This window comes from Dama dama, chromosome 3 (genome assembly GCF_033118175.1).
Source record: "Dama dama isolate Ldn47 chromosome 3, ASM3311817v1, whole genome shotgun sequence".
NCBI classification, from domain to species: domain Eukaryota; kingdom Metazoa; phylum Chordata; class Mammalia; order Artiodactyla; family Cervidae; genus Dama; species Dama dama.
The window spans coordinates 70,389,853-70,414,126 of NC_083683.1; the positions used below are offsets into that span (position 1 = coordinate 70,389,853).

The 24,274-nt window shown below is 38.7% G+C and overlaps 1 protein-coding gene across 19 annotated transcripts in view; it reads left to right on the plus strand.

Annotated features, from left to right (window-relative positions):
- R3HDM2 (R3H domain containing 2) overlaps nucleotides 1–24,274 on the plus strand; it is a 161,072-nt gene that overhangs the window by 12,696 nt on the left and 124,102 nt on the right. For 17 of the 19 annotated variants that reach the window (XM_061131731.1, XM_061131615.1, XM_061131587.1 and 14 more), the window contains one exon: nucleotides 21,965–22,085. The exons of the other annotated variants lie outside the window; for them this stretch is intronic. The gene's annotated coding sequence lies outside the window, so the exon portion shown is untranslated. Of the gene's footprint in view, nucleotides 1–21,964; nucleotides 22,086–24,274 lie in introns of those variants that run through there. 19 annotated transcript variants of the gene reach the window in all.

A 24,274-nucleotide genomic window follows, 5' to 3' on the forward strand; every position in this document is an offset into this window, starting at 1 on the left:
GGAACCCTTCAGGGCATCCCAGACTTCTCATTTTGTCTGCCTTTTTGGAACCAGTTTTCACAAATCTGGATTCCTCTTTGTCTTTAGTTTACCATGTTTCCCTCTGTACATTCCATTCTGAGTTTCCTGCTCACACTGAAGTTAAATTTTCTAGAATCGTCATCTCTCCAGTGCCAAAAAAGCTCTCTAGAGCATGTGATTTTTGTCTTATTCCTTTACTAGGTGTAAAGGAAAAGAGAAGAAAAGAAAAATAATTAGATAAGTTGAGGTAAATGTTCTAGAGGTCTGCTGTCTAGACTGTGACTTGGCCGGTTTTTTGGATTTTTGTCTGTGCCACGTGGGATCTTAGCTCTCCGACCGGAGGCTGGATTGAACCTGTGTCCTTGCAGTGGAAGCACGTCGTGTGGTGGTGGCATTAGCACTTTTCGGTGCCTCTCATTGTTTGCTGAGCGTATTTTTCAGATGTAATGGTTTTCGCTGGATTCAGAAAGCAGTCGTGAATCAGACTGGCAGCAGACCCCCCAAACAGTGACCAAGACCTTTTTTTGGTGCAAGTTTGGCTTTGGGAAGTGCTTTCCAGCTTCTTGGTCCTGCCCCTGAGGTGGTCGTCACTGATCGTTGTATACAGTCCACTTTCTGTTGCCCGTCACAATTTGATTGAGAAATGGTTCATCGTTGTTACATAGAATACGAGAAAGGACACTTCAAAAGGATGCTTTTTTGATTTTCAGTCAGCGTTTGAGGCACTCATTTATCAAGCTTTTTTACCTGTCCAGTTTGCTTCAAATGCGGAACGAATGGTCGCCATTGAGTTCTTTGGCGACCTCTCTTGTCCTTGTAAGAGGATTAGCTTTGATGGTTGCTCTGAGTTGGTCATTGTCAGCTTCCAGTGGCCGGCACAGTGCTCCTCATCTTCAAAGCTCTCTTCTCCTTTGCAAAGCCTCTTGAACCACCACCGCACTATGTGTTCGTTAGTAGTTCCCGAGCCAAATGCGTTGTTGATGTTGCAAGTTGTCTCCGACCCATTTTGAACTCGAATAAGAAAATCGCTCGAATTTGCTTTTTGTCTAACATATCCTTAGTCTAAAATAAGTATAAAATAAATGGCAAGTAATAAGTCATTAGCAAAAAAACATAAAGCAAGAAATGCATAACATAACCACATTTACTTAAGAATGTATTCCAATATCAAACGGCAAAGTTCAATGGTGCAAAACCACAATTATTACAGTACCAACCTAATATTTAAGCATCAGATGAGTTACTGTTGTCAAAACACTCCCCTACTCCCTGTCAGACAAGAGTTTCCTTCATTGCATGTAGACAAAGCCGGCTACAGGCAGAATAAACACGTATTAGTCTGATGTATCAGTGTGTCCTGTGAAACCTAGTCAGCATTAGTGGATTTTTACTAACAAATGAACCTTCTTTTGTTTCACGACACACACACACGTGCTTTATTCACAGATAAACTCGTCTGCTCATATACTGCTGCTGCTGCTGCTAAGTCGCTTCAGTCGTGTCCGACTCTGTGCAACCCCATAGACGGCAGCCCACCACGCTCCCCCGTCCCTGGGATTCTCCAGGCAAGAACACTGGAGTGGGCTCCTGTTTCCTTCTCCAGTGCATAAAAGTGAAAAGTGAAAGTGAAGTCGCTCAGTCGTGTCTGACTCCTAGCGACCCCATGGACTGCAGCCCACCAGGCTCCTCTGTCCATGGGATTTTCCAGGCAAGAGAACTGGAGTGGGGTGCCATTGCCTTCTCTGACTCATATATTGACCAGAGAGTAAAATAAGAAAACATCTCTTTATAATGTCTTTTTACATTATAATTAGCTTTCTGTCCCAACATTGATTGTAAAATTTTTAAGCATACTGAAGAGTTGAAAGAATTTTACAGTTAATGTCCCTAACTCACCTCTTAAGAGCCAATAATTAGTATTGTGCTGCATTTGCTATAGCACATATCCTAGCAGTATTTTTAACTGTAAAGAAACCAGGAAGACAAAGAGAGTTTGCCCTTAGAGTATTTTCCCTATATGGTAATGCAAAAATATTTTTTCTTTCTTCTTAACTAAATGAATGTGATGGCTGAAAAATTGTGTAATTGACTGTTAAGATAGGATGACTGAAAGGAATCAAACCTGTTTAGTTTCTGTGTAGGCTTTGTGAGGGAGTAAAATCAGAGCCAGTGCTTGAGACTTGAATTTTTAACCTTATTTGAGGTTCTTCGAGGCTTTACTGTGTTTACCCTCATGAACTCTGCTGAATCAGTGTCTTTATATATAAAATGGAGTTGATGGTCTGTTGCCTTTTAGGATACAGGAAAATTGACTTTTGCAGGTATCTTAAGGTTAAGTATGATAATACTTCTTGATACATCTACTGATTTAAAATGTAAACACTTGAGATTGAAGCTGCCCTTAATAAATTCTTAGGCTAGCTTCAATACTTTACTTCACCTATAGTTAATAGGTGATACAGAAGAGAGACAAAGAGGTATCTACAGGTATTAATGAGCATACTTTCCATGGATCTGGGATGTATTTACATCTCTTTGGTGGCCACAATCCTCAAGTATAGCCTACCTTGCAGAAGGGTGAAAGTCTCTCACTTGTGTCCGACTCTGCGACCCCATGGACTGTGCAGTCCGTGGGATTTTCCAGTCCAGAATGCTGGAGTGGGTAGCCTTTCCCTTCTCCAGGTGATCCTCCCAACCCAGGGATCGAACCCAGGTCTCCCACATTGCAGGCAGATTCTTTACCAGCTGAGCCACAAGGGAAACCCAAGAATACTGGAATGGGTAGCCTATCCCTTCTCCAGGAGATCTTCCTGACCCAGGAATCGAACCAGGATCTTCTGCATTGCAGGCAGGTTCTTTACCAATTGAGCTATCAGGGAAGCCTTCATAGAAGGATAGTCTAGTCTATATTAAATATGATCAAATTACTAGTCTCTAAATGATGTTCTGTAGTGCTATTAAATAACAGAACGGCATTGAAGTTAATATTTGCAGAGATAAACTGGTGCTTTATTTCCATGGTTTTTTTTTTCTTTTTCCTTTTTCTCTTTGAAATTAACATTGCTTTCATAAATGTTTTTCTGCCTATTAGTTTCTTATAGGTTGGGAAGTAGCAATTGTCTTTTCAGTTTAGGAGACTGACTGGATTCAGCTGTAGAGTCTGTTCGGATCCATAATGTGTTTTAGGCCATGAGTCTCTTCTGTTCTTTCTGTTCTGTCCTGTCCTTTATTGTAGACTTGTGCTTTGTTCGTTTCCCAAAGTCGGGCACACAGATTCAGCCGCACACACACATGTGTACACACAGTGCCGCCTGAGGCCCTCTGAGAAGATGATAGGTTTTCTTTTTCTAAGTCTGTTTCTTTTTAAAAAATTATTTTCGGCTGTGCTGGGTCTTTGATTCTGCACATGGGCTTTCTCTAGTTGTGGTGTGTGGGCTTCTCACTGCAGTGGCTTCTCTTATTGTGGAGCACGGGCTCTAGTCACTTGGACTTCAGTAGTTGCAGCATGTGGGCTCAGTAGGTATGGCTGGTGGGCTCTAGAGCTTAGGCTCAGTCGTTGTGGCTCATGGTGTTAGTTGCTTTGTGGCACGTGGAATCTTACCAGACCAGGGATCAAACCGATGTCCCTTGCATTGCAAGGCAGATTCTTAACCACTGAACCACCAGGGAAGCCTGGTTATAGATTTTCAATTAAGAATTACTGGCAATCACTTGCTACTGTTTCATTGTACAAACCCAGCTTTTCCTTTGCTGTACCGTGAGCCTAGTACATTTCTAAGCTACAGTATTAGCTTAGCAATCAGAGGAACTCAGTTTATTATTGGTCTTTGTTAGAATAAACATCACCCATATGTTTTCTGTCCAGGTAGGTTCTTTCCTAGAAGGTATTCTCTTAGTTTCTGGTTCGTCTCTATTTTTACAATAGAAAGAGTGATCTTCCAGTCAGGTTTACAGAACTGCTACCAAAGTAATACGTCAAGAAAATTTATGAAAAGAACAACTCATTCATTTACTCAACTGTTTAATAGGTACCTGTGATAGATTATATGCTAATGATAATAAGATAGATATGACATCATCCTTATTGTCAAGGATTGTCATCATTTCCTATTGTCATTATTTCATGTTTTATTTTTATAGATTACAAAAAACTAAATAAACTACAAGGTCATGAGTGTTACAGTTCAGTTCAGTTCAGTTGCTCAGTCATGTCTGACTCTTCGCAACCCCATGGACTGCAGCACGCCAGGCTTCCCTGTCCATCACCAACTCTCAAGAGTTTACCCAAACTCATGTCCACTGAGTCGCTGATGCCATCCAACCATCTCATCCTCTGTCGTCCCCTTCTCCTCCTGCCCTCAGTCTTTCCCAACATCAGGGTCTTTTCAAATGAGTCAGTTCTTTGCATCAGGTGGCCAAAGTGTTGGGGTTTTAGCTTCAACATCCAGTGTTGAATATCCACATGCCACAGAGCAACATCCAATGTTCCTTCCAATGAACACTCAGGACTGATCTTTAGGATGGACTGGTTGGATCTCCTTGCAGTCCAAGGGACTCTCAAGAGTCTTCTCCAACACCACAGTTCCAAAGCATAAATTCTTTGGTGCTCGGCTTTCTTTGTAGTCCAACTCTCACATGCATACATGACTACTGGAAAAACCATAGCTTTGACTAGATGGACCTTTGTTGACAAAGTAATGTCTCTGCTTTTTAATATGCTGTCTAGGTTGGTCAAACTTTTCTTCCAAGGAGCAAGCGTCTTTTAATTTCATGGCTGCAGTCACCATCTGCAGTCATTTTGGAGCCCCCCAAAATAAAGTCTGACACTGTTTCCACTGTTTGCCATCTATTTCCCATGAAGTGATGGGACCAGATGCCATGATCTTAGTTTTCTGAATGTTGAGCTTTAAGCCAACTTTTTCACTCTCCTTTTTCACTTTCATCAAGAGGCTGTTTAGTTCTTCTTCACTTTCTGCTATTAGGGTGGTGTCATTTACATATCTGAGGTTATTGATATTTCTCCCGGCAGTCTTGATTCTAGCTTGTGCTTCTTCCAGCCCAGCGTTTCTCATGATGTACTCTGCATATAAGTTAAATAAGTAGGGTGACAATATACAGCCTTGACGTACTCCTTTCCTGATTTGGAACCAGTCTGTTGTTCCATGTGCAGTTCTAACTGTTGCTTCCTTACCTGCATACAGGTTTCTCAAGAGGTGGGTCAGGTGATCTGGTATTCCCATCTCTTGAAGAATTTTCCAGAGTTTATTGTGATCCACACAGTCAAAGGCTTTGATATAGTCAATAAAGCAGAAATAATTGTTTTTCTGGAATTCTCTTGCTTTTTCGATGATCCAGCTGATGTTGGCGACTTAATCTCTGGTTCCTCTGCCTTTTCTAAAACCACCTTGAACATCTGGAAGTTCACGGTTCACGTATTGTTGAAGCCTAGCTTGGAGAATTTTGAGCATTACTTTACTAGCGTGTGAGATGAGTGCAATTGTGCGGTAGTTTGAGCATTCTTTGGCATTGCCTTTCTTTGAGATTGGAATGAAAACTGACCTTTTCCAGTCCGGTGGCCGCTCCTGAGTTTTCCAAATTTCCTGGCATGTTGAGTGCAGCGCTTTAACAGCATCATCTTTCAGGATTTGAAGTAGCTTAGCTGGAGTTCCAGCACCTCCACTAGCTTTGTTCGTAGTGATGCTTCCTAAGGCCCACTTGACTTCACATTCCAGGATATCTGACTCTAGGTGATCACACCATCATGATTATCTGGGTCATGACGATCTTATTTGTACAGTTCTTTTGTGTATTCTTGCCACTTCTTAATATCTTCTGCTTCTGTTAGGTCGATACCATTTCTGTCCTTCATTGTGCGCACCTTGGCATGAAATGTTTCCTTGGTGTCTCTGATTTTCTTGAAGAGATCTCTAGTCTTTCCCATTCTATTATTTCTGCTATTTCTTTGCACTGATCACTGAGGAAGGCTTTCTTATCTCTCCTTGCTCCTCTTTGAAACTCTGCATTCAAATGGATATATCTTTCCTTTTCTCTTTTGCTTTTGGCTTCTCTTCTTTTCACAGCTATTTGTAAGGCCTCCTCAGACAGCTGTTACAAGGTGGTAATAAAATGTAATATGAGAGCAAGGAGAAAGAATGCTTTATTCTAAATGACAGGTTCAGAATAAACTTTTCAGAGAAGGTAAAATTTGAATTAGTCTCCGTGGACTCATTAATTCAACCAGCATATAAATAGCTACAGGATTAGGTGCTGGAGGTGTTAAAAAACAAGACATGTTCCTTACCTTCAAAGAGCATAGACTGAGAAGTCAGGATCCTGCAGCATGATGGACTCTGAGTTGGAGGAAGGCACAAAGCGCGTCCGCAAGCACAATGAAGATCTGGGAAGACTTCCGGTCCGGGAGTTAGGGGTCCTGACGGGGTGATGGGCAGTCAACCTAGGAGGTAACAAGGTGGGCAGGTCTGGGAGTTAGGGGTCCTGACGGGGTGACGGGCAGTCAACCTAGGAGGTAACAAGGTGGGCAGGTCCGGGAGTTAGGGGTCCTAACGGGGTGACTGGCAGCTAACCTGAAGGAGGTAACAAGGTGGGCGGGTCCTTACGAGGAGGAGAGTTCTAGGGGAAGGATTGCCGACATAAAGGGCGGGCGTGTAGGGCTGACCAGCATGCTGCCTTTGTCAGACTTCAAAGACAGGGGTGTGCCTTCACATGGGATGTTTGTGGGGATTGTTTAGAGAAAAGGCTAGAGAGGTAGGTAGGGGCCTGATCTTGAAGGCCTTATTTCATAGGCTAAAATGAATTTTGTGTTACAGTGTGAAAACTATTGAAGCATTGTATTTTTAAAAGATTGCTTGTAGCAGTGTGGAAACTGGATTGAAAAGTAGACTAGAACCAGAGAGTCCAATTTAGGGGCTAATATATAATAAATAATCCAGATAACAGATTGTGAGGCTCTAAAGTGGTCCTGCAAATGCATAGAGATGTACAGATTCAAGAGATGTTTAAAAGGTAGAATCTGTTAGGCTTGGAGTGTGTGTGTGTGTGTGTGTGTGTGTGAGAGTGTGGTCGTACGTGGTGGGGATGAGCTCGTGAAGGACTCCTCGTTTCCTGGGTTCCGTGCCATGATGGATGATGACGACCATGTATGAGTTAGGGATGGATGTTTGGAAATAAAGGTGAGGTCTTTGGTTTTGGACTGGTTGAATTTGAGGTATCTGTAGAACCCTGTGGAAATGCCTAATAGGAAATTAGATACTTCAGCCTGGAGTTGAGAGAGAAATCAGGGCTGGAGAGAGATTTAGGAGTCAACATCATATACATTGTAGGAGAAGGCAATGGCACCCCACTCCAGTACTCTTGCCTGGAAAATCCCGTGGGCAGAGGAGCCTGGTGGGCTGCAGTCTATGGGGTTGCTAAGAGTCGGACACGACTGAGCGACTTCACTTTCACTTTTCACACTCATGCATTGGAGAAGGAAAGGGCGACCCACTCCAGTGTTCTTGCCTGGAGAATCCCAGGGACGGGGGAGCCTGGTGGGCTGCCGTCTCTGGGGTCGCACAGAGTCGGACACGACTGAAGTGACTCAGCAGCAGCAGCAGCATGTACATTATAGTTGAAGGGATAGGTTTGGTTCCTCCAAGGATCATGTTAAGACTGAAGAGCTAAAGGCTGAGAGGGCCTTGGAGAACACTGACAGTTAAAGATGTGATCGGTGGCAGGAGCCCTGGAAGAAAATTGAGGAAGCCAGGAAGGTAGATGGGAATCCAGTAAAGTGCACGTGATGGGATTTTAGAGGAGGAACTTTGAAAGAGGAGGAAGGTCATTGTGTGTGTGTAGTGGAGATGTCAAGTGTAAAGGCAGAAAGGACGTGAAAGTGTTAGTGTCAGTGGTCAGTCGTGTCTGACTCTTTGTGACCCCATGGTTTGTAGCCCACCAGGCTCACCTGTCCATGGGATTGCCTAGGCAAGAACACTAGATTGGGTAGTCATTTCCTTCACTGGGGGGTCTTCCCAACCCAGGGATTAAACCTGCGTCTCCTGCATTGCAGGCAGATTCTTTACTGTCTGAGGCACCAGGGAAGCCTTTACAGTGGGATTTAGGTCACTGTTGGCATCAGTGAGAGCAGGATCACTGGAGTGAAGAGAGCAGAGCCAAAGTTGCATTGCATTGAGGAATAAATAGGAGCTGGGAGAAAGTAAACCGTTTTCCAGGAAGATTACAAAGAGATCGAGAGAGGACAATAGTGAGAGTAGGTGGAGTTCAGAGAATAGTTTTTTAAAAAATTAATCAACGTATTTATTTTTGGCCATGCTGCATGGCATGTGGGATCTTAATTTCCTCACCAGGAATTAGGGTGAGGATTGGGGTGAGGGATTGAGCCTGTACCCCCTGCATTGCCAGGGAAGCTGCAAGGAAGAGTTTTTCAGGCAAGAGACTCGAGCGTGTTTATCTGCTCAGGGGATGAGCACGATGCTAGAGAGTGGTGTTGTTGGAGTGAGGTCCTCCAGTGTGAAGAGAAGACTAACTCCAGAGCAGTTCAGGTCAGTTGCTCCTTTGTGTCCGACTCTTTGCAATACCATGGACTGCAGCACACCAGGCTTCTCTGTCCATCACCAGCTCCCAGGGCTTGTTCAGACTTAGGTCCATTGAGTTGGTGATGCCAATCAGTCATCTGATCCTCTATTATCCCTTTCTCCTCCTGCCTTCAGTCTTTCCCAGCTTCAGGGTCTTTTCCAGTGAGTCAGTTCTTCACATCAGGTGGCCAAAGTATTGGAGCTTCAGCATCAGTCCTTCTAATGAATATTCAGGACTGATCTCTTGGATGGACTGGTTGGATCTCCTTGCAGTCCAAGGAACTCTCAAGAGTCTTCTCCAACATCATAGTTAAAAAGCATCAGTTTTTTGGTGCTCATCTTTCTTTATGGTCCAACTCTCACATCCGTACATGACCACTCGAAAAATCATACCTTTGACTGGACAGACCTTTGTTGGCAAAGTACTGTCTCTGGTTTTAATGTGCTGTCCAGGTTGGTCACAGCTTTCCTTCCAAGGAGTGAGCGTCTTTTACTTTCATGGCTGCAGTCACCATGTGCAGGGATTTTGGAGCCCAGAAAATAAAGTCTGACACTGTTCCCATTGTTTCCCCATTTATTTGCCATGAAGTGATGGGACTGGATGCAATGATTTGTTTTTTGAATGTTGAGTTTTAAGAGAGCCTCTTCAGTTTCATCAGGAGGCTCTTTAGTTCTTCTTCACTTTCTGCCATAAGGGAAGTAGAATTATTTTTATGTCTTTCATTAAGATAGAGGAAAAGGTCAAGAAAGGGATGGGGACAAATGCTTGGTCAGTGAACAAAGGAGTTTGAGGGAGCTTCTGACTTTAGGGCCTTGATATTCTTTGTGATGGAGGAGACTTATCCTCTTGGGTTAGGGGACTGGTGTGTTCTAATAAGAGAGTTGGTAAAATAGAGTCCTTGAGAAAAGACAGAAATTTGAATAACTGTTGAGAGAGTGGGAAGGATAGTTGCCAAGGGGTTTGTTTGGCTAGGATGGCAAAGGTAGGGTGAGGTGGTATAAGGGTGGGAATGCATTTCAAGCAAATAGAATAGCCTGGGCAAAATCCCAGGAATGTCAAAGACTATGGTGTGTACGGAGAGGTAGCATTATTTTGATTGACTGGAGAGAATATCTGTAGAGCCTAATTTCATGGTAGGCTTTAAGAGTTATATTAAGGACTTTGAAATATTCTGAGGCCAAGAGGAACCTCTGAAGATTATCATTGGAGAAATGGAATGATTATTTCACAAGGGTAACTCTGGTACCAGTTTTGAAAAATACAATGGATTAAGAGTAGAGGGAGAGACATTTGTTAGGGGGCCATTGTAGTCGTGCAGGTGTTGAAATCAAGATAGAGATGGGTATGGTGGGTAAGAAACAACCCTCAAATCTTAACAGCTTGAAACAGCAGTTTCTTTCTCACACTACATGTTCATCAGGATAGGTTGGAATTTTAGTTATTCAGGGTAAAGGCTAAAAGGCCAGCGGAGGAGCCACCGTGGGAACATTGGCAGCTGCTTTGCTGGAGGAAAAAAAGAACTCTGGAGGACTTGTCCCATTAACTAATTTCTCTGCCTATCAGTGATGGAAGTGGAGAAGAAGGGATGGGAGCTAAGACAATCAGATGGATCCAGGAGATGGTACCAGAGTTTGGAAATTGGTTAAATATGGAAAGGAAAGAAGTAATTGTGAACAGATGACTCTCAGTTTGTGTCTTAGGTGACTGGGCGGTGTTAACAGAGATAAGAAAGAGGGCAGGTTTTAGGAGTATCTATATAAAGTAAATATTAACAGACCTAAAGGGAGGAAGAGACAGCAGTACAGTAATAGGAGACCTTAATTCCCCACTTTTATTAGTAAGTCATCAAGACAGAAAATCAATAAGGAAGCATTGGCCTTAAATTACAAATTAGACAAGATAGACTTAACAGACACCTATGGAACCTTCTATCCAAAAGCAAATGTGTATCCAAATACACATTCTTCTCAAGTGCATTTGGAACATTCTCACAGGTCATATGTCAGGCACAAAACAAATCTTAATACGTGTAAGAAGACGAGTCGTAGCAGCGATCTTTTTGACCACACGGTGTAAAACTAGAACTCAGTGACAAGAGGAGAACTGCAAAATTCATAAACATGTAGAGCGTAAACACATGCTGCTGAATAATCAATGGGTCAAAGAAGAAATAAAAAGAAAAGTTAATAAATACTCAGAGACTAATGAAAATGGAAATACAATGTACTAAATACAAAACCTATAGAATGAAGCAAAAGAGAAGTTCATTGAGAAAATGCCAAAGTTAAGAAACAAGGCAGATCTTAAATAACCTAACTTTGCACCTGTAGGAACTAGAAGAACAAGCTAAATCTAATGTGAGTAGAAGAAAGGAAAGAAATATTAGATTATAACTAGAGTAGCAATAGAAAAGATCAATGGAACTAGGAGCTAGTTTTTTTTAAAAAAAGATAAACAAAATAGACAAACCTATAGCTAGACTTACTAAGGAAAAAAGAGGACTCAAATAAGAAATGAAAGAGATGTTAACACCTTACATCTCAAGAGACTACTGTGAACAATTACATGCCAACAAATTGGACAACCAAGAGGAAATAGATAAATTCTTAGAAGCATAGTACCTCCCAGAACTGCATCGTGAAGAAATAGAAAATCTGAACCAGACCCACTAGAGGTGAACCTCATTTTTTTGAGATTGGCTTTATTGTGCTTCACAGATACTGTGTTTTTTGTTTTTTTAAAACAAATTGAAGGTTTGTGGCAACCTTGCAATGAGCCAGTCCCCCGGCCTGTTTTTCCAATGGCGTTTATTCACTTTGTGCCTTTGTGTCACAAATGGTAATTCTTACAATGTTTCAAACTTTTTCATTATTATTTGTTAAGGTGATCTGTGTTCAGTAGTCTTCTGTGTTGCTATTATGTTATCTTGTCATTTTTTAGCAATAAAATATTATTCTAAAATTAAGGTATGTACATTGTTTTTTTAGATGAAATGATACTGCACAATTAATAGACTACAATATAGTGTAAATGTGCCTTCATATGCACTGAAAGGCCAAAAAAATTTGTGACTTGCTTTATTTTGGTATTTGCTGTATTACAGTGTTCTGGAGCCAAACCTGTAATATCTCTAAGGTATGCCTATATCAGTAAAGAGATTGAATCTGGATCAAATAATCTTGATTATTGAGTAATCAAAAAACTTCCAACAAGCAAAAGTCCAGTACCAGATGGCTTCACTGGTGAATTCTACCAGACATTTATTTTATTTTATTTTTTTTTTTAGATTCTGAAGCATCTTTTTATTATTATTATTATTATTTTTTTTTTCCAGTGGGTTTTGTCATACATTGATATGAATCAGCCATGGATTTACATGTATTCCCAATCCCGATCCCCCCTCCCACCTCCCTCTCCACCCGATTCCTCTGGGTCTTCCCAGTGCACCAGGCCGGAGCACTTGTCTCGTGCATCCCACCTGGGCTGGTGATCTGTTTCACCATAGATAGTATACATGCTGTTCTTTTGAAATATCCCACCCTCACATTCTCCCACAGAGTTCAAAAGTCTCTTCTGTATTTCTGTGCCTCTTTTTCTGTTTTGCATATAGGGTTATCGTTACCATCTTTCTAAATTCCATATATATGTGTTAGTATGCTGTAATGTTCTTTATCTTTCTGGCTTACTTCACTCTGTATAATGGGCTCCAGCTTCATCCATCTCATTAGGACTGGTTCAAATGAATTCTTTTTAATGGCTGAGTAATATTCCATGGTGTATATGTGCCACAGCTTCCTTATCCATTCATCTGCTGATGGGCATCTAGGTTGCTTCCATGTCCTGGCTATTATAAACAGTGCTGCGATGAACATTGGGGTGCACGTGTCTCTTTCAGATCTGGTTTCCTCAGTGTGTATGCCCAGAAGTGGGATTGCTGGGTCATATGGCAGTTCTATTTCCAGTTTTTTAAGAAATCTCCACACTGTTTTCCATAGCGGCTGTACTAGTTTGCATTCCCACCAACAGTGTAAGAGGGTTCCCTTTTCTCCACACCCTCTCCAGCATTTATTGCTTGTAGACTTTTGGATAGCAGCCATCCTGACTGGCGTGTAATGGTACCTCATTGTGGTTTTGATTTGCATTTCTCTAATAATGAGTGATGTTGAGCATCTTTTCATGTGTTTGTTAGCCATCTGTATGTCTTCTTTGGAGAAATGTCTGTTTAGTTCTTTGGCCCATTTTTTGATTGGGTCATTTATTTTTCTGGAATTGAGCTGCAGGAGTTGCTTGTATATTTTTGAGATTAATCCTTTGTCTGTTTCTTCATTTGCTATTATTTTCTCCCAATCTGAGGGCTGTCTTTTCACCTTACTTATAGTTTCCTTTGTAGTGCAAAAGCTTTTAAGTTTCATTAGGTCCCATTTGTTTAGTTTTGCTTTTATTTCCAATATTCTGGGAGGTGGGTCATAGAGGATCTTGCTGTGATTTATGTCGGAGAGTGTTCTGCCTATGTTCTCCTCTAGGAGTTTTATAGTTTCTGGTCTTACATTTAGATCTTTAATCCATTTTGAGTTTATTTTTGTGTATGGTGTTAGAAAGTGTTCTAGTTTCATTCTTTTACAAGTGGTTGACCAGTTTTCCCAGCACCACTTGTTAAAGAGGTTGTCTTTTTTCCATTGTATATCCTTGCCTCCTTTGTCAAAGATAAGGTGTGCATAGGTTCGTGGATTTATCTCTGGGCTTTCTATTCTGTTCCATTGATCTATATTTCTGTCTTTGTGCCAGTACCATACTGTCTTGATGACTGTGGCTTTGTAGTAGAGTCTGAAGTCAGGCAGGTTGATTCCTCCAGCTCCATTCTTCTTTCTCAAGATTACTTTGGCTATTTGAGGTTTTTTGTATTTCCATACAAATTGTGAAATTCTTTGGTCTAGTTCTGTGAAAAATACCATTGGTAGCTTGATAGGGATTGCATTGAATCTATAGACTGCTTTGGGTAGAATAGCCATTTTGACAATATTAATTCTTCCAATCCATGAAGACGGTATGTTTCTCCATCTGTTTGTGTCCTCTTTGATTTCTTTCATCAGTGTTTTATAGTTTTCTATGTATAGGTCCTTTGTTTCTTTAGGTAGATATACTCCTAAGTATTTTATTCTTTTTGTTGCAATGGTGAATGGTATTGTTTCCTTAATTTCTCTGTTTTTTCATTGTTAGTATATAGGAATGCAAGGGATTTCTGTGTGTTAATTTTATATCCTGCAACTTTACTATATTCATTGATTAGCTCTAGTAATTTTCTGGTAGAGTCTTTAGGGTTTTCTATGTAGAGGATCATGTCATCTGCAAACAGTGAGAGTTTTACTTCTTCTTTTCCTATCTGGATTCCTTTTACTTCTTTTTCTGCTCTGATTGCTATGGCCAGAACTTCCAACACTATGTTGAATAGTAGTGGTGAGAGTGGGCACCCTTGTCTTGTTCCTGATTTCAGGGGAAATGCTTTCAATTTTTCACCATTGAGGGTGATGCTTGCTGTGGGTTTGTTATATATAGCTTTTATTATGTTGAGGTATGTTCCTTCTATTCCTGCTTTTTGGAGAGTTTTAATCATAAATGAGTGTTGAATTTTGTCAAAGGCTTTCTCTGCATCTATTGAGATAATCATATGGTTTTTATCTTTCAATTTGTTAATGTGGTGTATTACATTGATTGATTTGCGGATATTAAAGAATCCTTGCATTCCTGGGATAAAGCCCACTTGGTCATGGTGTATGATTTTTTTAATATGTTGTTGGATTCTGTTTGCTAGAATTTTGTTAAGGATTTTTGCATCTATGTTCATCAGTGATATTGGCCTGTAGTTTTCTTTTTTTGTGGCATCTTTGTCTGGTTTTGGAATTAGGGTGATGGTGGCCTCATAGAATGAGTTTGGAAGCTTACCTTCTTCTGCAATTTTCTGGAAGAGTTTGAGTAAGATAGGTGTTAGCTCTTCTCTAAATTTTTGGTAGAATTCAGCTGTGAAGCCATCTGGTCCTGGGCTTTTGTTTGCTGGAAGATTTTTGATGACAGTTTCGATTTCCTTGCTTGTGATGGGTCTGTTAAGATCTTCTATTTCTTCCTGGTTCAGTTTTGGAAAGTTATACTTTTCTAAGAATTTGTCCATTTCATCCAAGTTGTCCATTTTATTGGCATAGAGCCGCTGGTAGTAGTCTCTTATGATCCTTTGTATTTCAGTGTTGTCTGTTGTGATCTCTCCATTTTCATTTCTAATTTTGTTAATTTGGTTTTTCTCTCTTTGTTTCTTAATGAGTCTTGCTAATGGTTTGTCAATTTTGTTTATTTTTTCAAAAAACCAGCTTTTAGCTTTGTTGATTTTTGCTATGGTCTCTTTAGTTTCTTTTGCATTTATTTCTGCCCTGATTTTTAAGATTTCTTTCCTTCTGCTAACTCTGGGGTTCTTCATTTCTTCCTTCTCTAATTGCTTTAGGTGTAGAGTTAGGTTATTTAATTGGTTTTTTTCCTGTTTCTTGATGTAAGCCTGTAATGTTATGAACCTTCCCCTTAGCACTGCTTTTACAGTGTCCCATAGGTTTTGGGTTGTTGTGTTTTCATTTTCATTCATTTCTATACATATTTTGATTTCTTTTTTGATTTCTTCTATGATTTGTTGGTTATTCAGAAGCGTGTTATTTAGCCTCCATATGTTTGAAGTTTTAACAATTTTTTCCCTGTAATTGAGATCTAATCTTACTGCACTGTGGTCAGAAAAGATGACTGGAATGATTTCAATTTTTTTGAATTTTCCAAGACCAGATTTATGGCCCAGGATGTGATCTATTCTGGAGAATGTTCCGTGTGCACTTGAGAAAAAGGTGAAGTTGATTGTTTTGGGGTGAAATGTCCTATAGATATCAATTAGGTCTAGCTGGTCCATTGTGTCATTTAAGGTTTGTGTTTCCTTGTTAATTTTCTGTTTAGTTGATCTATCCATAGTTGTGAGTGGGGTATTAAAGTCTCCCACTATTATTGTGTTACTATTAATTTCCTCTTTCATACTCGTTAGCGTTTGCCGTACATATTGTGGTGCTCCTATGTTGGGTGCATATATATTTATAATTGTTATATCTTCTTTTTTGATTGATCCTTTGATCATTATGTAGTGTCCTTCTTTGTCTCTTTTCACTTCCTTTATTTGAAAGTCTATTTTATCTGATATGAGTATTGCGACTCCTGCTTTCTTTTGGTCTCCGTTTGCATGAAATATTTTTTTCCAGCCCTTCACTTTTAGTCTGTATGTGTCTCTTGTTTTGAGGTGGGTCTCTTGTAGACAGCATATATAGGGGTCTTGTTTTTGTATCCATTCAGCCAATCTTTGTCTTTTTCTACCAGACATTTAAAGAAGAACTATTACCAATCCTCAAACTCTTCCGAAAAATAGAATAGGAGGGTATACTTCAAACTCATTTTATGAGGCTAGCATAACCCTGATAGAAAAAACAGACAAGTACACTGGAAGTAAAGAAAATTACAGGCCAGTATCCCTGAGGAATATGATGCAGAAATTCTCAACAAAACATTAGCAAACTAAATTCAACAATACATTAGAAGGATCATTCACCATAATCAAGTGGGATTCATTCTGGAGCTGCAGAGATGGTTCAGCATCTGCAAGCCATCAGTGTGATACATCGCACTGACAAAATGAAGGGTAAAAATCGCATGGTCATCTCAATGGTGCAGAAGAAGGATCTGACAAATTTAACATCCGTTATAATACACACTTTCAACAAAGTGGGTACAGAGGGAATGTACATCAACATCATAAAATCCATATTTTTTAAAGAAGATTTTTCTTCTATTAAAGCAACTCTTTAAATCAAAATTCTTTGTAAACTCCTCCTATGGATAAAAACCATATATTACAAGCCCTCAGCTAACACACTCAGCTGAAGCGGAAAGCCTTTCCTTCCCACTTTTATTGACAGTTTTGGTGATCCTAGGCAGTGCAGCTTAGCAAAAAAACCCAGGCAAATAATAAATAAAATTATTAAAAAGGAGTGAGGCATTCCGATTGGAAAGAAAGAAGTAAAACTGTCACTATTTGCAGGAAAAAAAGGAACAGAAATCAGTTGTTTCTATATGTTAATAACTCAGAAATTTTCAAAATAATCTCACTTTCAAATTGTAGCATAAAGAATAAAATACCTAGAAATAAGTTTGACCAAGGAGGTAAAAAACATTTGCAGTTTATTATAAGGTCTGTAAGAAATCAGTGAAAGGAATTGAAGAAGACACAGATTAGTGGAAAGATATTCTCTGCTGATGGATTGGGAGAATTAATATTGTTAAAAAGTCCATACTGAAAAAGGTCCATACCACTGAAACCAATTTACAGATTCCACCCCTATTGTATTTCTCATTACATTTTTTACAGGGAACAAACAATCCTAAAATTTGTATGGAATCACAAAAGACAGCAAATAGTCAAAGAAATCTTGAGAAAGAAGAGCAAAACTGAGCGTATCATATTTCCTGATACCAAACTATATTACAAAGCCACGATAATTGGAACAGTATGGTATTGGCATAGAAGCAGATAAGTGGGTTAATAGAGCAGAATGAAGAGCCCAGAAATAAACCCATGCACGCATGGTCCGTTCACTTATGACAGCAGAGCCACAAATGTACAGTGGGCAAATGATGGTCTCTTCAATGAATCGTGTTGGGAAAACTAGACTACTGTATTATCCCAAGCAGAAAAAATGGTTCACAGTGGTTTAGAAACTTGAACATACGACCTGAGACTATAAAACTTGCAGAAAGAAACACAGGGAATAAGCTCCTTGACCTCAGTGTTAGGATCCTTTGGATTTAACACCAAAAGCAAAGGCAGCGAAAGTAAAGATGAATTAAGTGGGACTGCATCAAATTAAAAACCTTTGCTCAGAAAGGGAAACCATCAACAAGGTGAAGAAGCCTGCCGTGTGGGAGAAAATGCTCACTTATCATACACTTGGAAGAGGTGTAGATGATTATACATAAAAGTTACAAGGGTTTATTGGTACAGCAGGGAATATAGCCAGTATTTTATAGTGATGGAATATAACCTTGAAAAATTATGAATCACTATATTGTACACCTGTAGCTTAGGTAATATTGTACATACACTATACTTCCAAAAAACTCATGTATTGGAAAAGGTTAGCATCCGAAATGTACTCATGCAACTCAACAGAAAAAAGACCAATCTGATTTTAAAATGGGCAGAGGAGTGTTGGTAGGAAGTTCGCTTTTGGAAATACAGTTGCCTAAATGAATCTGGAGCTCTTCAGAGGGACAGAGGTATTTAGATTTTGAAGTACTCTGTGCATGAATGTTGTTCAATCCATGAGAAGAAACAGGGTCATGCAGACAAACTTACAGAGTGATAAGAGAACTGAGAGGAAACTCCAGGAAATAGCAGAATTTAAGAGGCATTTCTGGCCTGAGGGCATTGGATTTTAATGTAAAGATTGATGTTTTGGGGACCAAGGCAGGCTATATCTGTTTCTGACATATAACCTTCTAGTGAGGAAGGAGCAGATGTAAGCAGTGAAAAGCTGCTGCTCTAACATGGTAGAGTATGTTGGCTCTGTTATTTGTGTTAATGGTGGATTTATTTTTATTGGTCCTTAGATGGAATGCATTTTAATTTTTTATTTGAATTTGGATATATTTGGCAATTCACAAAATTTTAGTAAAGTTTTAGTAAAGTTATTATAGTAAATTTTAGTAAAGTTATTATATTAATAGCTCATAAGCTAGTTGCCAGGACAGAAAAAGGCTAAAAATTGATCTGTCTCCCCATATACTTAGAAGGAATATAAGTGAACAGAGAATGTGATATCACAGAAGTATAATAGTAGCACACATTAGATGATTTAATCCTTACATGATAGTCCCTGTGGATCAGTACTGTATTATCCCTATTTACTGGTGAGGTTTAGGGAGTGTCTTTATCTGTTCAGGGTGCTATAACAAAATACTGGGTGGCTTATCAACAGAAATTTATTTCTCACTGTTCTGGAGGCTGAGAAGTTGAAGATCAAACATGGTCTGATTCTGCTGAGGACCCTTGTCCTGGTTAATAGCCAGCATCTTACTGTGTCCTTTCATGATGAAAGGAGCTATCGATCTCTAGAATCTTTCTGTGTAAGAGTAAGTTCATGACCTAACCACCACAGAGGCCTCACCTTTTAATATGTTTGGAGGTTAGGATTTAACATGAATTTTGGGAGGATACATTCAGACCATTGCAGAGAGGTTAAGTTAGGTTATTTGTTCATTGTGCAGCCAGGACAACCCACTTACATGCTGAAGTCTGCACTTGTAAGCATCACCTGGAATTGCTTTTTATTAATAGAACACAGCAAAATTTATACTGGATAGCCAGGAGCTTGGGTTAATGTTGCTGCTTGTTCTTTTTCACCTCCATGTTTTTATGTGCAATTCCAAACCTGCAGAAAAGTTGAAGGAGTGATAAAATGAGCACCCGTATGATTTTCCCTAATATTTATTGAATATTTTGTCACATTTGTGCTCTCACACCTTCTTACCCACTTCCCTCCCTCCCTCACTTTCCCTCTCTGTCACATTCCACTTCTCGCTTCCCCTTCCCTCCCTATACATATACACATTATTATTATTAAACTTTTTTACTGTGTGTTAGGAAACTTCAGACATCAGGAAACTTCACCCAGAATTTCTTAAGCATATGTCACCTAGGAACAAGTTATTTTCCTATATTACTACAATATTGTTATCAAATTCATTATCTTATTTAAAATACAGTGATATAGTAGTTATAGTGTATGCTCAAATTTCCTCAGTCATATTAATAATTGAGATACTGTTCTATAGCTGTCCTTCCAATCTTGGATTTATTCAAGGATCATGAATTACATTTAATTTTCATAGCTTTTTAGTTCAGAGAAGTTCTTTCCATTTTTGTGCCTTGGGTCATTGATACTTTTGAAGAGTTTAGGCCAGTTGTGTTGAAGAATGTTTCACAGTTTGGATTTGTCACGATTGTGTCATGATTTTATTAAACAGTTTTGACAAGAATACTGTTTAGGTAATGCTGTGTGCTTCTCTGTGCACACACTGTCATTTTGCCGCATTATTGGTGATAAGTTTGATTACTTAGATGAATTGATACAGGCTGCATTTCTTCTTTGTAAAAGTGCCTTTTTCCCTTTGTTATTAAGAAAATACCTGTAGGATGGTGCTGTTAAGATTGTATGCCTCTCTTTCTCTACGTTTTACCCAGTGGTGTTAGCTTTGTTGGTGATACTTGCCTGAATTAATTATTACATTGGTGGTTACAAAATGTTGAATTTGTCATTCCTTCTCCATTTACTAGTTGGTGTTATTCTATAAAGGAGAACTTTATTTCTCCTGTTTTTTGTTTTTGAGAATCACTATAGATTAGGGTTAGGGTTAGTAAAAAAATTCAAAATGTTGCAGTCCTTTATCAGTGTATAAAATACTGACAGTATTTTGTATTATACGTACAACAGTTGTCAGTTTGGTCAGTCGGAGCACCTTCAAACTAATTCCTATGCTTTTTTGACTTGTCCTGGTCAGGTTCTGAGAAATTCTTTACATCCTGGCACAACAAGGTATTTTGGGTTCACTTTGTACTTTACTTGCTTCAAACCTGGAATCAGTCCTTTCTGCAAGGAACCCTGATTCCTTTAGTGGAGAATGTTTCCTTTAAAGGGGAACTGCTCGTATTTAATTATCTATCCTTTGCTGTCTTTATGGGGTCAGTTATTTCCAGTACAAAAAAATGAGTGGATTCCAGACCTAAGACCCTTCTGTGTCTTCCTAGAAGTACTCGATAATAAAGTGTCTGAATTGAATTATTTCTCAGAATGAAGTGAGGTACAGGCAGTGTCGATGACTTGCCATGGGAAATAATAGGATGTTGTTTAGAAAATTGGCATTGTATTTTTTTCCCCTCTAACTTGGTGGTGACGTGTGAAGGTGAAAACAGGTATTTGTATCCTTTTTACTTTTATATAATCCAGGCTTTTTTCCCTATGGTATAGTGACTTAAGAGTTGTTTCCCTCTTTGTTATTTTCTGCTCTCTGAATTCAAATCTCCTTAGATAGGGAAACTTGTAATCCAGCTCTTTAATACTTTGTATTTTGAACCTGCATGTTGTATTCATCTGCACATACACTTTACACATTGGTTTGTGTACACAATCTATGAAACTGACATGAAGTTAGGGTGTTTATTGTATTGAACATTTATGCTGGAGCCTGGTTTTATGGCTCCTTATGAGGTCTGATGTTTCAGAAAATCCAAAATAGATTTGGCCTTAGAACTGAGATCTTGTACACCCTAGTTGCTAATGGGCCAACAACTTGAGCATGTCCTGCTGTGGGACTCTACATGAAATTGGACGTGTCAGTCCTTTCTGCAAAGCTTTTCTTCCTTGATTTTTAAAAGTTGAAGTGTAGTTGATTAACAGTGTTGCACTGATTTGTGCCGCACAGCAAAGTCTACGAAAGGGTTTTGCCTTGAAGGTGAAACTCCCTAAACCTATCTGTATATTTCTTTTTTTGTGTGTGTTTTTTTGTGTGTTTTTGTGTGTGTGTGTGTGTGTGTTTTGTATATTTCTTTGAAGTGAAAAAAAATAAATAGGCTGTAAGGAAATTGCTATTAACATTAAAAATTTTTTTTTTTGTTTTGGCCACGGCATGTGGGAATCTTAGTTCCCTGACCAGGGATTGAATTGGTGTCCCCTGAGTTGGCAGCGTGGAGTTGTAACCACTGGACTGCCAGGGAAGTCCCATGTTTTGTTGAAATATTTAAAACTCTATCCCTATGAAAGAAACATGGAATTTATTTTTGGAGCAGTGATGTTGGTCACTTCCAGAAGTTATAGGTAATAAATATTTTAATTACATGGCTTATGTATTTGTTCTTTTATATGTGGATGACTACTCTAAAAGTACTTTAAAAATTAGCTGCCTGGCAACATAAACGTGCAGATATTAAAATGAATTGCATGCCTTCCAACTATTTCTGTTACTTGGCTAAATTTAGAACCCTGTAGAGCTCCTGCAGAATTGAAATCTCAGGGGATTTTAATAGTCAAGACAGACAATATTTGGCTCTTCGGAATAAGGTAGAAAAAAAATAGCTTCAGATTAATTTTTGCGCTGTCACCTAGGCTGCTTAATTAAGGCACTGAGGCCAGTGAAAAGTCAAAACTGTTCTGAGAATTTTATTTGACTGTTGCTGAAAATTTGGTGGAGTTTAGACTCTGGGTGGTGAAAGGGATTTTTTTCCTCCTCCTAGGTGAATTGCTGGAGGCTATCCACTCTCCTTTCTCCAGTGTCTCTTCAGATTATGCTTGATAAGTGCAGTTCTTTATACTTCACCAGGATGGATGAGGCAGTACGTCTGAGTTAGAGATCAGGTGAGCATTATGTTTGGGTACTGGTGGGTGAGTTTTCTGACACTAGAATTGTTTTGCATATGTGTAGATTCAGACTAGTCTAGGATATTTTGAGGAGAAACTTATTCAGTGTATATTTAACTGTACATGAAATAAAAATCTCTTGATGGAGTTGGATAGACATAAAAAATAGCAAATAAAAGGAATGGTAGTTTGAGTAAGTAACTTAAATGTAAGTTAAAATGGGACAGATTTTACATAGAGTGCATATGACGTGTTTACTGCCCGACTTGGCAATTGGAACTGTAAGGCTCTGCTGCTACTATGGTAAGAAATTTTCAGGACGTTAGAAAAATGCCCCCAAATTATTGTAAACCAAGAAAATTCCCAGAGTGGAATGTAGGTTTTTTAATTTTCTGGCCCTGGATTTATGCAAATGGTGAAATGTAAAAAAATTGAAAGACAAATCTGCATCTTACTCACATTGTAAGCCCATGTGCCTTTTTTTTTTTTCCTGCTCTCAAAAGACTTACTGTTTAGTAAGACAGAATGTTAGGGAGGAGGTAGTAGGATGGTTTTTATTTTCTTTTTTTGCTTATCTCTTTATAAATTACATGGATTTCTCTTACGATTAGATGGAAAAGTCAGTTATTTTAAAACATTTTAAAAAGGATAAGGGGCTATAAATCAACTCTTGACACTTGTGAGTGCACTAATAGACTTGTTTTCCAGTGCTCTTGGACTCTAGTTAGGTAGTGAGTTCTTTTTTCCCGAGCTTTGTGACTATTTCTTTGGGCAAACTTTCTTTATATTATAGCTGAAATTTTTATTAAATAATCAACCACTTAGATAATAAACTTTCTATTTAAGCCTAATAATGTATAATTTTGTTTTGTGAAAGAGTTCCCATTTGAATTCTGGGAGGAAAGCTTGTGCTTGTTAGCTTGCCCTAGCTTGCTGGAGACTTATCATTTTGACATTATAAAGGGGACCTCAGTTAAATTTGAAAAAGACAATATTATATGCTTTTACTAGAGTAAAATCTTAGTAGTTTTTGGGGTGACAGGGAAGGCTGTTGCATTTTCCCCTAGGTCCCAGGGATTTTCAGAGACACCTTGACTATCAGATAAGGTATTTGGGACCATTAGAAGTCTTAGGACCATTTTAAGACTGTGGGATCAAAAAATTTTTTCTGTGCATTAAAAGACCTTACTGGCTAGCTGTGAAGATAAACTTGATAATTTATGAACAAAACAACAGTAGATAGAGTGGGTTAGATTCTGTAGTATAGATGGAATGTTGTAGAATTTAGTTGTATCTAACCGTGCAGTGTAAACAAATAGAAAAAAGATAGAAATCAATCTAGGAAGTAGGGATGGAGATAGGAATTGAACTGGGCTTCAATAAGAGATTAGTATATAAAATTTATTTCATTTCAGTGGCTATATTTCAAATATGTATATTTTTCTTTTTTGAGAGTTGCTTATTTAAATTACTACGGAAAATTTCAAACATTTGAAAGCATTGGAATAGTTAAATGAACTTCCATATGCAGTTGTTAGCTTGTGGCTACTCTTGTTTCATCTATACTCCTATCCCCTTTCCTGACTGTCCTGAAGAGGATCTGGTGTATAATTTCACCCTGAGTATTTAAGTATATACTCCTAGATAATGACTTTAAAGATATAATGTCAATACCATTTATACTTCTAAAATAATTAACAGTAATTCCTGAATATTAAATATCTGGTGTTCATATTTCCCTGACTGTATCGTATTTTCTAAACAGCTTGTATGTTTAGTCAAATAAAGTCTGTATCTTGTAGTTGGTCAATATATGTTTAAAAATCACTTAATCTGAAAAATATCCCCTCTCCTTTTTTTTTCCCCCAGTGTATTTGTTGAAGAAACTTGGTTATTTGTCCAGTAATTTACCACAAGTGGATTTGATCAGATTCAGATTCAGTGTTGGCTAGAATACTTTATAGTGTACATGCATTAGGAGGAAGTGTGTGATGTCTGTTAGTCTAATTTTCATGTCAGCAGCCATTGATGAACCTTGTCTACATCCTTTATTGAATTTCGTTAGTGGTTATAAAGTGATGATATTCAATTTGTATTATTTTAAAATTTATTTTAGCTGGAATTTTTCTTAGCAGTTTTACTTTTTAATATTCATTTATTTTATTTTCGGCTACTCTGGGTCTTCA